Here is a 13,092-nt window from a genome sequence, read left to right as displayed (position 1 = left end):
ACATTATCAACAGTTGAACAGCTTGATCGATGAACAAATGGTTTCCTTGGCCACGGTTCACCTAATCGGAGACACCATAGCATGGTATCATTGGATGACTCATTTGATTGGCGTAATGTCATAGGCCCGATTCACTCGGGCCTTATTTTCTCGCTTTGATTCACGAGAATTCACAGATCTAGGTGCGGCACTAGCTAAACTCAAACAAACTGATACGGTTCATGAATTTCAAGGCCTTTTTGAGAAGTTTGCCAATCGGGTTATTGGTTTACCAAAGTCATTCTTAATTAGTTTCTTTATCTTGGGATCGCGCAACAATATACGTGTTGTGGTTCAACTATTTTGGCCCGCTTCACTAACTGAAGCATTCAACTTGGCTGTTTGTCAAGAGTAAACAATTAAGATAACCCAAGAATTTTCTATATGTCAACTACTTACTAGGCTTATTCTTTGTTCGGCCCATGCCTGCTTTTAACTTAGTCACTACACCAACACTTCCTCCAATTCGACAACTTACAATTGAGGAGCAAAGTGAACGACGCAAGAAGGTCTATGTTTTAATTGTGATGAACTCTTCAAACCCGGGCACAATTGCCACAACTTTTGCTTCTTGAAGGGGATGAGCCTCAAATGGAAGGGGAGACCGAGAATGATGAGGTCAGTATGGAGCATAGGATATCTCTTCACACTATTACGGGCTCTAATCGACCACGTACCATGTGCCTTACAGGCTATTTGAAACAGTGTTCGGTTACAATTTTAGTCAACTCTAGATCAACCCATAACTTTTTGCACCCATCAGTGATACAACAATGTGTCTGTTTGCTATCTAAGTCTAATTCAATACAAGTCATTGTCGCCAATGTAGGCACCCTTTCTAGTCACGACATGTGCCACAATGTGTATATCAACCTCCAGGGTTATGAATTCAGGTCTTATTTTAATTACTGCCAGTAAGTGGATGTGATATGGTGTTGGGTGTATAATGGCTTCGTTCCCTAGGCACCATTACATGGGATTTTACAAAATTAATTATGATATAAGCATACCTATACATTGATTGGTAACGGTTCCCCTATTGAATTGGTTGCCAATCAAGGGGAGTTACATCGCTTATTATTACAGACCAATCATGGGTTTCTTTTCCAAATATCAGAGGAAGTACCTTATTTGACTAATTCGGTGAGGCCACCCGCTATTCTCAATGTTTTTAGTAAATTCTCTGATGTTTTTAGTGAGCCTAATGGACTATCACCTCCACGTGCACATGATCACCGTGTAACATTGGTTTCTGGTAGCTCGCCAACCAATGTAAGGCCTTATCGGTATCCATATTTTCAAAAGGTAGAAGTTGAAAAAGTAGTAAAAGAAACGCTTGCTGCTGGATTAATCTGTCCCAGTGTTAGCCCTTACTCTTCTCCAATTTTAATGGTGCGCAAGAAGGATGGTTCATGGCATATGTGCGTGGATTAGACTACTTAACAACATTACAGTTAAGGAGTGATATCCTATTCCAGTGAACGATGAGCTTCTTGATGAGTTGCATGAGGCTGTAGTCTTTTCAAAGCTTGATCTTTGTTCCGGATATCATCAGATTCGTCTCTATGAATCATATATTCAAAAGACAGCTGTTCGAACGCGCGGTGGGCATTATGAGTTTCTAGTGATGCCTTTTAGACTCTCCAACGCACCTGCCACTTTCTAAAATCTCATGAACGAGATTTTTTGGCCTTATCTGAGAAGGTTTGTGCTAGTATTCTTTGATGATATTTTGGTTTATAGTTCTTTCATGCAAGAATACGTTGAGCATCTTTCTTTGATTTTGCAATGTCTTTGCCAACATCAATTGTACGTAAAATGATCTAAGTGTTCCTTTGCCCAATCTCCATTTGATTATTTGGGGCATGTCATTTCTAATAATGGGGTGCAAGTTGATCCAGAAAAAATTCGGTCCGTTCTTGAATGGCCGAAACCTATATCTCCTAAGGCTATATGAGGGGATTCCTTGGCCTTACCGGGTACTATTGCAAGTTTGTAAGACTATGGGAAATTGGCAGCTCCTTTGAGTAATATGCTCAAGAAAGATTCGTTTACTTGGTCTTCCCATGTAGACCTCGCATTTGAATTATTGAAGAAAGCTATGACATCCACTCCGGTGCTTGTCCTACCTGATTTTTCTAAGGAATTTGTTCTGGAATGTGATGCTTCGGACGGCATTTGATGCAAAAGGGATGACCATTAGCTTTTGCAAGCAAGGCATTATCCGGGAAAAAAATTGAACTTGTCCATTTACGATAAAGAGATGTTGGCCACGTCTTTGCTGTTAATAAGTGGAGACTGTATTTATTGGATAGACATTTTAAGATTCTCACTGATCATCGTAGCCTTAAATAGTTTTTAGAACAATGTGTTCCATCTTTTGAGCAACAAAAGTGGGTGACTAAGCTACTTGGGTATGATTATGAAATTATTTATCGCAAGGGTACTGAAAACACCGTTGTCAATGTTCTCTCTAGGCAATTTTAAGATGCCCAAGTATTTGCTATCTCGGAACCCCTTTTTTCTGGAATTCACGACATTAGTGGTGATTGCTCCAAGGACCCGGACGTGGCTGCCATCATTGATCGCCTTCAACAGTCTTCATCCCCGGATCCACATGATACCTTGGTCGATGGTATTTTATGATATCGTGAACGTTATCCACCTACTTTTCCATGGTGTTCTAAAATTCTATCGGAATTTCATGCTTCACCTATTGGAGGTCATTCGAATTTCTTACGTACGTATAAACAGATTACTCGCAATTTTTACTGGAAAGGCAGTAAACGTGCCACCAAGCAATAAGTAGTGGAATGTGACGTATGTCAACAAAATAAGGCAAAATTGGTATCTCCTCCTAGCCTCTTACAACCACCTACAATTCTGGATCAGGTATGAGTGGATGTTTCCATGGACTTCATTGATTGGTTGCCTCCTTCTCAAAAACCTTCTATTTTGGTGGTGGTAGACCGTTTATCTAAGTAAGCCCATTTCAGTCCGCTCAAGCATCCTTATTCGGTGTCTTTAGTGGCTAAAGTTTTTATTCGTGATGTGGCTAAACTCCGCGGCATACCACATTCAATTGTTAGTGATCGGGATCCACTCTTTAATAGTCAATTTTGGGAGGCTTATTTTGAAATACAAGTCTCACAATTGTGTCCGCTTACCACCAGCAATCTGATGGGCAAACTAAGGTGGTTAATCGTTCTCTTAAGGCTTATTTACGTTGTTTTACTAGTCAACGACCTTCTTCATGGATTACATGGCTTTTTTGGGCGGAATGGTGGTATAACACATCCTATAACGCTTCCATAAAGATGTCCCCCTTCGAAGCTATTTATGGGTATTCACCACCTCGTATTACTTCATATTTGTTGGGTACCAAGGCTGTCCATTCAGATGATGTGGGTCTTCGTGATCGTGACTCAACTTTAAAATTTCTTAAGGAGAATTTGCAAGTAGCACAAGCTTGTTTGAATTTCTTTGCAGATCGAAAGCGTACAAAACGTTCTTTCAATGAGGGGAATTGGGTTTTCCTTCGTATACAGTCTTATCGCCAACTTACACTTGCTTCGGGTGGCCATCATAAACTATCGCCTCGATTCTATGGTCCTTTTCAGATTCTCTCACGCATTTGGAATGCGTCTTACAAGTTAGATCTATCATGAACTTGTCCAATTCACCGTCTTTCATGTATCCTGTCTCAAGAATAAAGTGGGATCTCATGTTACAGGGCTCTTCCTTGTTTGGTTTCTATTTCAGTAATTCTTTTATTTAGGAATCCTCACTTGTTATTTAATAGGACTCTTAGTTTTTTCCATATATATATATATATATATATACATATATAGGGTCAGGATCTGTGTACACATATATCTACTCATATATCTACAATGTGTTTGGTTTTATGTGGGCTAATTTTTTTCGAATTGAGCTGATTTTTGGTGAGGATGATCTCTATGACGAGGAGATTATCCTCACCAAAAATCAGCTAATTCTAAAATTTCTTGTGCGGTCGGAATCCGATCGACGGCTCTGATGGACCCCTCTCGCATTGATCTTGAGGTCGCTCCGAGCATCCCCTTCCTTGTGGCAGCCTGATACCTGCTACAGACACTCTGACGCTCAAATTAGAGAGACAGAGGAACAATCATCAGAACTGATTCGTTCTTGATCATTCCAGGAAGCCCCCTTTACAATAGTGCCCTCCGTGTTATTTAACCCCCTACCTTTTTTAGGGTTTCCCCCTCTATAGGCTGTAATATTGGCTATAATCATGGGATCTCTGTTGATTCTGAGGGGTTGTTTACTTAATCGGGATATCCTGGAATGATTGAACTTATCTGTAATGATTGCATCCAGAATTTCTGGAACTGACGTGCACGCAATAGTATTCCGATTTTCTCAAGGCCTTGCCTGCCCTGCCTGGTAGGGCATGCTGCACTTAGTGCTGTGCTGCCTTGCTAGCTAGGCTAGGGAGGTATCTGCTTTGACCTGCTCTGCTTGTCGGGTAGCGCCTTATTAACTAGTCAGTGTTAGGTACCCCCTGGCTGGCCTGGACACGTGTAGGGCTAAGATTGATGCACAATTATTTTCCTTTATAACTACCCCCTCTCGAGGAGGCGTAAGACCTTTTCGTCTCCTTGAGACGCAATGCCACTCTTTTACTGGCTATTCAGGCCCTTCACAATTGCACCTGCTATTTCCGAATCGACGCATTAAATGCAACGTCGTTTTGAATCTCTGCTAATGGCTTATATGGATTCCTCCTCATCTGTAACGGCTCACGTGTCCACTAGCCTCCTTACATTGCCCCCAATCTGCGATGCTTTGGTTTGACTCAAGCTGTCCTCTCAGGTGTATGTGCTCCCACGCCTTTCCTTATAAATAGGGAACTTAATGCGTTTTCCGTCTACTATCGTGCTAAAACTCTACGTATCTGTTTCTGTGCTTTTCTGTGAAGACTATCTCTTCTTTTCTCATTCTTCTTTGTTGCAACAGTTACCTATCCGCTTTGAGGTAATCTCTTCCTCTCTTTATCTGTTTGCTTTCTTTTTCTACATTTGGCTTTCCCATGACTGTCACTGCATCCCAACTCCGACGAAGCCTGTACATTCCTGCTTCGATACATCTCCGGATTGGTAGTGACTCTGATATCCCTGACGACTTCCGATCGGGGAAAATATTTGTCTACATCGGCCAAATCTAGGTTGGTCTTAGTTTTCCTCTCTTTTCCTTCCTGAGAGAAGTGTTGAGTAAAATAAACCGATCCTCGGGACAGATGTTAGGGAACTTCTACCGTCTGGTGGAGGATGTAGAGAAGATGGCCATTATCCCCAACGACTTCCTCTCCCGGTACAACCTAAAGGTGATTTCCAACAGGCCAAGATTTTTCTCACTGTCATCCAAAAGTGCGGCAGTGGCTTTAACACTTTATTTCCCAAGTTTTGATAAAAGGTGGAATAAAGGCCCCCTCTTCCTTTTTGGAGACTGGGAATTTGCCCCTGGCACCCCCCGTGAGGGATTCAGAGTCCCCCATGACTTCCAGGGTAATGCTGTCTTGGGGCTGCTAACTTACATTTTGATATGAACTTTACTCATTAACTACCTATTTTTTTTTTTATGGTTCTTCTTGTTACTTCCACATAATCTTCTACTTTGGCGGATGCGAAGGCTAGGAAGATACTGCGCAGAGCATCTAAAGATCGGAGGCCAGAGTTAGTGGAGTTCCGAACTAGGGCTGCTGAGAAGGCAGTTGTGGACGATCTACTAGGCGTCGTTCCTCAACCACTTTTACGACAAGCTTCACCTGGTCGGGTTGGTCGTACCGAGGAGGGTTGTGATCTACTTTTGTCAACTCTACGACGATGGAATCCTAGTAATTTGGCTCCTCCCTCTAGCTTGTCGGGTCCAGCTCGTACTTCTGAGCTTCTGCCTATGTCATCCGATGTCATGGATATCGACTTCTCAGAGTTCCCTCTTTCCACTTCCACCAGGGCTGCTCCTCCACTCGTCCCAACAAAGGTGTGGAGGAAGAAGAAAAACCACTCTTCTCGTGGCACCAGCCTTTCTGGTGAGGTCGTACCATCTGGGAAGCCTGCTGCCCTTACTCTTGTCTCTGCTTTTGCTTTTCCTGTGGTCACGGCCGGGGGGTCTTTTACCTTTGTTCTGTCCTTTGCCTCAACTCCAACTATAGTTGCTGCTACTAGCCTTATTCTTCCTCTTCGGCTGCGGAAAAGACATTGGTTGGTCAAGAGAAGTATGATGAGCCCTTCCCCCTCTGAGAGGTCTGAGGGCGAGAGCCTCTTTATGTGTAAGACCCCTATAGAGGAGGTTGCTTTTGCTTGGGTGGGTCGCGAAACTTATCTTCGGGATGGGAATGAAGGCAACCTCTTCCGCCCAACTTGCTACGTTCACAATAAAGGCCGTGGGATTAAGGACCCCGTAATCGCTGCTTCCCTGCTTTCCCAGTCCATTTCTCCTATGGATTGGGACGTTGTTGACCGAGCTAATGCTGACTTGGGCTTCAGTCATTTCGTCCATGGCCTTCATCAGGTAACTTCTGTTTTTACTGCCCTACTCAACTGCTTTCTGATGTCTCTGTGTTAACGATTTGCTCTTTCTTCGAAGGTGCACATATACGGAACCGTGGCCTTCCTGAAGTGGCATGAGGTTGAAAATCGGGCAGCTATCCTGGTCAGAGAGTAGGATGAGAAAATAATTGTGCTCTAGGCTGAGCTGGCCTCCTCTAGCCAATTTTCCCAAAAAGGTACCCTGGCCCAATTCTCCAAAGCAAACTTAGACTTGGAGGCATCCAATAAATGGCTGATTGAACTCCAGGGACTTCTGTAACTGGAGTTGGTCAACTACAAGGAGAGAGTGCAATGGAGAGATGCCGAACTAGCAGAACTCTAGGACAAGGTTCGACAGTAAGAATTAAAGTTGACCTCTCTGAGAACAAGTGCATGTTTCAATCAGGGCTGCTCAGGCCAAAGAAGATGAGGCTGAAACAAGGAAGCTACTAGGGCAGCGGCAGGCCCGAAATTCTCAACTAATGGAGGAGTATTCTTCGAAGGATTATCATGAAGGCTTCGAGGCTGCTTAGCTCTAATACGAGAACGAAGAAGAGGTTATGGACGGTGAGGTGGACCAGGATGATGCTCCAGAAGTATCCCCTACCCGGCATTCTCCTTGGACTAGGCGCTTTGGGTGCGCTCCTCCCTTCCAACTGAACAAGGAGGGGAATCCCGTTGCTATCCTTACTCGAGCCCCTGGGATCTTATGGAGGCTAGTGCTACCTTAGACTTGAACCTCGCTCAAGCAGCGGGTTCCTCAGCTTAGCATGTTGATCCACCCCCTGTCCAACCATCCATCCCTGTTGTCATTGAGGATCAAGACAGAACCACTGATCCCCCTAGCACTGTTGATGAAACAGATCCTTCTCTGCTCCTGTTTCTACTATTCAGCATTCCTTTGAAGGATGATTTATTTTCTGTTGCTGTACTTGTACTTTCTGCACTTATCCCTTCCTTTGAGATTTTTTTGTACTTTTTTCTTAACTATTAATGACAAAAATTTCTTTTTACACGCACTGTTGCCTTTACAATCTCTTTCTGCTGACTACACTATTGGCATATACGTTGGTTAGAACAACCCCTACGCATACTGAAAGTGCTAACTGTTTAGATACTTACACGCTGCTCATTGCTCTACATGCTGCTCACTGCTTATTCATACTTTTTGCTCAAGCACTTATACTACTAACTATTCTTGTACGATGTTAACTGCTCAATCATACTTCCTTTATACTTTACTTCCCCCCAGGTTCTACTTAAAGTAGGTGCTACTTTTGGTATAACCTTGTAAAGGGTTCTTGAGCTTTGGCTCTGGCTACGTGCAACACTGTCCGGGCTGAACTACCCATGCTGACGGTAATCTGAGTTCTTGTCCCTAAAGAGGGCTCTGACTCTGCTCATACTCTAAATACAATTCGAATTGCATTAACTGTGCCATTGGCTGCCTGAGTCACTGCCTTTAAAGAAGGCTCTAACTCTACCCTGCTTTGAGTTGTAACACAATCTACACTTAGCTGATTGCTAAAACGACATTCTTAGTCACTGTCTTTGAAGAAGGCTCTGACTCTGCTCATACTACAATACAATCTGAACTATACTGGCTACGTAATCGACTATCTAAGTCACTATCCCTAAAGAAGGCTCTGATTCTTCTCATGCACTACAACACTATCTGAGCTGTACTGACTACGCAATCGACTATCTGAGTCACTATCCTTAAAGAAGGCTCTGACTCTTCTCAACTTTGCATTATAACACAATCTGAGCTATACTAACTGCGCAATCAGTTATCTGAGTCACTGTCCTTGAAGAAGGCTCTGACTCTTTTCATACTCTACAACACAATCTAAGCTGTACTAAATGTGCAATCGGTTATCTGAGTCACTGTCCTTGAAGAAGGATCTAACTCTTTTCAATTCTACACTACAACACAATCTGAGTTGTACTGATTGCGTAATCGGCTATTTGAGTCACTGTCCTTGAAGAAGGCTCTGACTCTTTCTCAACTTCGGCTATAATCATTTGGTTATCTTTTCGAGTAGTGAACTTATGGTAGAGTAGGACCCTGACCAGCCATCTTACTCTGCCAACGAGGACAGAGAAGACCCACGTAGGTCCCGATCCAGGCTGGATCCACACGACTATTGTTACTCATACCAGAGCTGAGCCCCGATTAGAAATCTTACGCGGTCAATGAAGGTAGAGGAGACCTACATAGGTTTGACTGGATTTCACTGAAAGCTGCTTGTAACTCATGAAAGAGTAGGACCTCGACCAGCCATCTTATTTTACCAACGAGGGCAGAGAAGACCTACATAAGTTTGGATCTTGACTGGATCCACACGGCTATTGTTACTCGTGTCAGAATTGGGCCTCGACCAGACATTTCACTCCGCCAATGAAGGCAGAGGAGACCCACTTAGGCCCGAGTCCCAGCTGGAATCCACTGAAATCTGCTTGTAACTAATGACATAGTAGGATCTCGACCAGCCATCTTTCTCTGTCAAATTGGGTAGAGAAGACCCACATAGGTCCGGATCCACACAACTATTGTTGCTCGTGTCAGAGTTGGGCTTCAACCAGATATCACACTCCGCCAATGAAGGTAGAAGAGACCCACATAGGCCTGAGTCCCGATTGGACTCCCCTCTTCAACTTATTCCTGCAAACACAGCTAAAAGGCAAAAATATAACAAAACATTTATTGATAATATTTCTTTAAGTTACATGCATTCCAAGGTTTGGGTATTTCCTGACCATTGATAGTGAGTAAGTAATATACTCCCTTTTGGCCCACGTTTACAACCCTATAGGGCCCTTCCCAATTTGCTCCTAACTTACCATTGTTCGGCTCTTCTGTATTCTGGAATACTCGCCTCAACACTAGATCGTCTTCCTGAAATTAGCGAGGGTGAACCTTCTTACTGAAGCAATTCTACAGCTTCCTGTGATAATGTTCTAGTCTGATTAATGTTGCGTTTCGCTTTTGTTCTAATAGGTCCAGTTCTGCAACTAGCTGTGGGCTATTTCTTCCAGACTGCACTATCTTGGTTCTCATCATGGGAAATCTATTCTTTGTGGGGATTACTACTTCTACCCCGTAAGCCATGGCAAATGGGGACATTCCCGTGGACGTTCTAACAGTCTTTCTGTAAGCCCACAAGACCTCGTGCGATACTGAAGTCCACTTACCCTTGGATTCCCCTAATCTTTTCTTCAAAATGTCTAGTAGCCCCTTGTTTGTGGCTTCGGCTTGCCCATTACCCTGGAGGTACTGGGGTGTAGAGAACACTTGCTTTATCCCACACTCACTGTAAAATTCTCTTATCTACTCTCTTGTAAACTACATTCCATTATCGAAAACTATAGTGTGAGGTAAATCGAACCTGTAAATAATGTTCTCTCAGAGGAACTTCTAGACTTCCTGTTGCTAGATCCTGACCAAAGGGAGTGCTTCTGCCCACTTAGTGAAGTAATCGGTTGCCAATAGCAGGAAAACAATATTCCTTGAAGCCATAAGCAACGGGCCTATTAATTCAATCCCCCACTGAGTGAATGGTCAAGAACTGATTAGGGATTGAAGCTGCATCGCTGGTTGCTTGATTATCTTCCTGTGCCTCTAGTAGCTATCACAATGCTTGACATACAAAACTGCATCTTTCTGCAAGTAGGGCCAAAAGTACCCTTGGGTCAGTACCTTATGCGCTAAAATTCTCCCCCTTGAATAGTTCCTGTAGTCGTCCTCATGGATCTCTCGTAACACTTTTTTTGCTTTTACTGAAGTCAAACAGGGTAAGAGTGGTCTTCCTACGAATTTTCTATATAGAGTCCCATCTAGAACCATATGCCTCTCTGCTATATTCTTGACTTTCCGGTCTTCCTTCGGGTCGCTAGACAGTTTCCCATGCTATAAGTAGGCCAAGATCAGGTTTATCTACCCTCGATCCACTTCAGCTACCACTAAACTGGGCAACCCAAACTTGTTTATGGAAGGGTTCTCATAGTAGCTCCCTCTTGTTCTGTCCAGCCAACATCGACGTGATGTAGGCCAGGGCATCTGCATGCCTATTATCAGCTCTTGGTACATGCTCAACCTTGATGTCTCCTGCTTGATGCATAGTCACTCTGATTTTCTCAAGATAGAGCTGCATTCGAGGATCTCAAGCTTCGAATGTCCTTTTTATATGATTGACCACCAACTGCGAGTCACTGTAGATCGTGGCCTTTGTTACCCCTAGTCCCGTCAAGGATTCGAGGTCAAGTAGCATTGCTTCTTACTCTGTCTCGTTATTTGAGGCCTTGAATCCTAGGGTTACCGCCTTCTCTATCCTCGCTCGACCTGGTATGATCAATACTATTCTAATTCTTGACCCTTCAAAATTGGATGAACCATCTACGTAGGCTTTCCACCCTAATCCCCTTGGTGGCTCTTGTTCGTTCTCTACCTGTTGCAACTCTTCTATCAATAATTCGACTTTTTCTTCTACTGGAAAGTCTGCCAAGAAGTCGACTACTGCTTGGCCTTTCACCGATAATTTAGGCTTGTACTCGAGGCCGAACTTTGCTAACTGAATTGCCCTCTTGGCCATTATGCCTGACCCCTATACTTTTCCCAGAATCATCTTTAGAGGGAATTCTGTGATGACCTGCATTCAATGTGCTTGGAAGTACGGTTGTAGGCGCATTATCGTATAAACCAGTGTTAACCCCACCTTTTTTAACCTCGTGTAATGTATCTCTGCATCCGTGAATGTCTTACTCAAGAAGTGAATGGGTTGTTCCCCTATTGCCCCTATCCTGACCAATACTGAATTAAGCGCATGCTCCGAAGTGGCCTAATACACTCCTAGCTCTTTTCCCACATTTGACTTGGAGAGTATGGGTGGCTGGCCAAGGTACTCCTTCAACTTGGAGAATGCTCGCTCACATTCTTCTATCCACTCGAATCGGGAGTTCTTTTGCAACAGCTGGTACAAGGGCCTACACTTATCGGAGGATCTGGCTATGAAGCGATTTAATGAGGCTATTCTCCCTATCAATTTCTAGACTTGCTTTTCGGTCTTTGGAGACGACATCTCTATTAATGCTCTGATCTGATTTAGGTTGGCCTTGATCTCCCTCTTTGTAATCAGATACCCTAGGAACTTTCCTGAGGTTAACACGAAAGTACACGTTTCTGGGTTAAGCTTCATTCCATCTTCTTTATCCTGGAGAAGACTTCTTCTAGATAACTAATATGGTCTCCCTTCATCTTGCTCTTGACTAGCAAATCGTTTATATACACCTCTGCAGTTTTGCCAAGCAAATCTCTGAACAGCTCTATCACTAACCTCTGATAGGTGGCTCCCGCATTCTTCAGTTCGAAAGGCATCACCTTATAGCAATAGAGCCCATGCTCTGTAATGAATGCCGTTTTCTCCTAATCTTCTGGGTTGAGCTGTATCTGGTTATATCCAGAGTAACCATCTATAAAGGACAATCTCTCGTGGTCAGAAGTCGCGTATATAAGCTAGTCTATCATTGGCATCAGAAAGCTATCCTTAGGACATGCCTTGTTCAGATTGGGGAAGTCTATGCAGACTTTGACTTTCCCATTCTTCTTGGGCACTACCACAATATTCGCTATCCATTTCGGAAACTGCACCTCCCTGATAAATCCGGCCATGATCAACCTGTTCACCTCATCATTCATTGTTTCTCTAAACCATGGTGCTAGTTTCCTTAGCTTCTACTTGACAGGTCTGAAGTCGGGCTTGACATTCAGATGGTGACAAATCTCGTCGGGACTAATCCCTGGCATTTCCTCGATAGACCAAACAAATATGTCTTTGTTCCTTTTCAAACATTCTGCTAATTCCTTTAACATCCCTGGTTACAGCTCAGCCCCTACTCCTATCTACTTTTCTTGTCCCACATCCACCATCTGTATCCCTTCCAAACATGGGGCTGCACCAAGTTTGGTCTCCCCCCATTATAATTTCTATTGCTGAACTTTGTCTCTAGCAGATTCTTCCTTCCTATTGTAGGCATGCTTCTGATTTGGAAATACCGTTTATCATGCCTTTTTTCTCCCATATTTTCTTTTCTTTGAATACTTGTTTTGTTTCGGACATCCACATATTTTCTTTTCTTCGAAATGCATTTTGACCTGGTTGGGATCATGTGATTTGGACGTGGATAGGGGTTTGATTAGGTAAGTCAAGGTAGATAGGTTGGTACTGGTTTAACTTCTGACAGGGTGGACTTGGTAAGTGGGGTAGATAGGTTTTTGGCTAGGTTTGAAATTTAGGTTTTCTTGGTTTGCTTAAGTGTGGTTTGGAATGGGTAAGCTTGGGTAAGTCAGCGAGGTTGGTTGGCTTTTTGATAGGTTGCTCTAAATTAGGTAGCCATGAGGTTTTTCATCGTTGATTGCCAATTTGGTGGCCTGCAGATGGGTAGAGAGTGACAGACCAGAGTGGTCCAACATTCTTCAGTTGAG

At 43.4% G+C, this 13,092-nt stretch overlaps 1 protein-coding gene across 3 annotated transcripts in view; it reads left to right on the top strand.

The window, feature by feature from the left end:
- ALF4 (aberrant root formation protein) overlaps positions 1 to 13,092 on the top strand; it is a 47,295-nt gene that overhangs the window by 18,767 nt on the left and 15,436 nt on the right. The gene's annotated exons all lie outside the window — the stretch shown is intronic.

Source organism: Akebia trifoliata, chromosome 10 (genome assembly GCF_017979445.1).
Source record: "Akebia trifoliata isolate Shusen 1 chromosome 10, ASM1797944v1, whole genome shotgun sequence".
NCBI classification, from domain to species: Eukaryota; Viridiplantae; Streptophyta; class Magnoliopsida; order Ranunculales; family Lardizabalaceae; genus Akebia; species Akebia trifoliata.
Note: the sequence above shows the minus strand (reverse complement) of the source record. Positions and strands in the feature narration are given on the sequence as shown.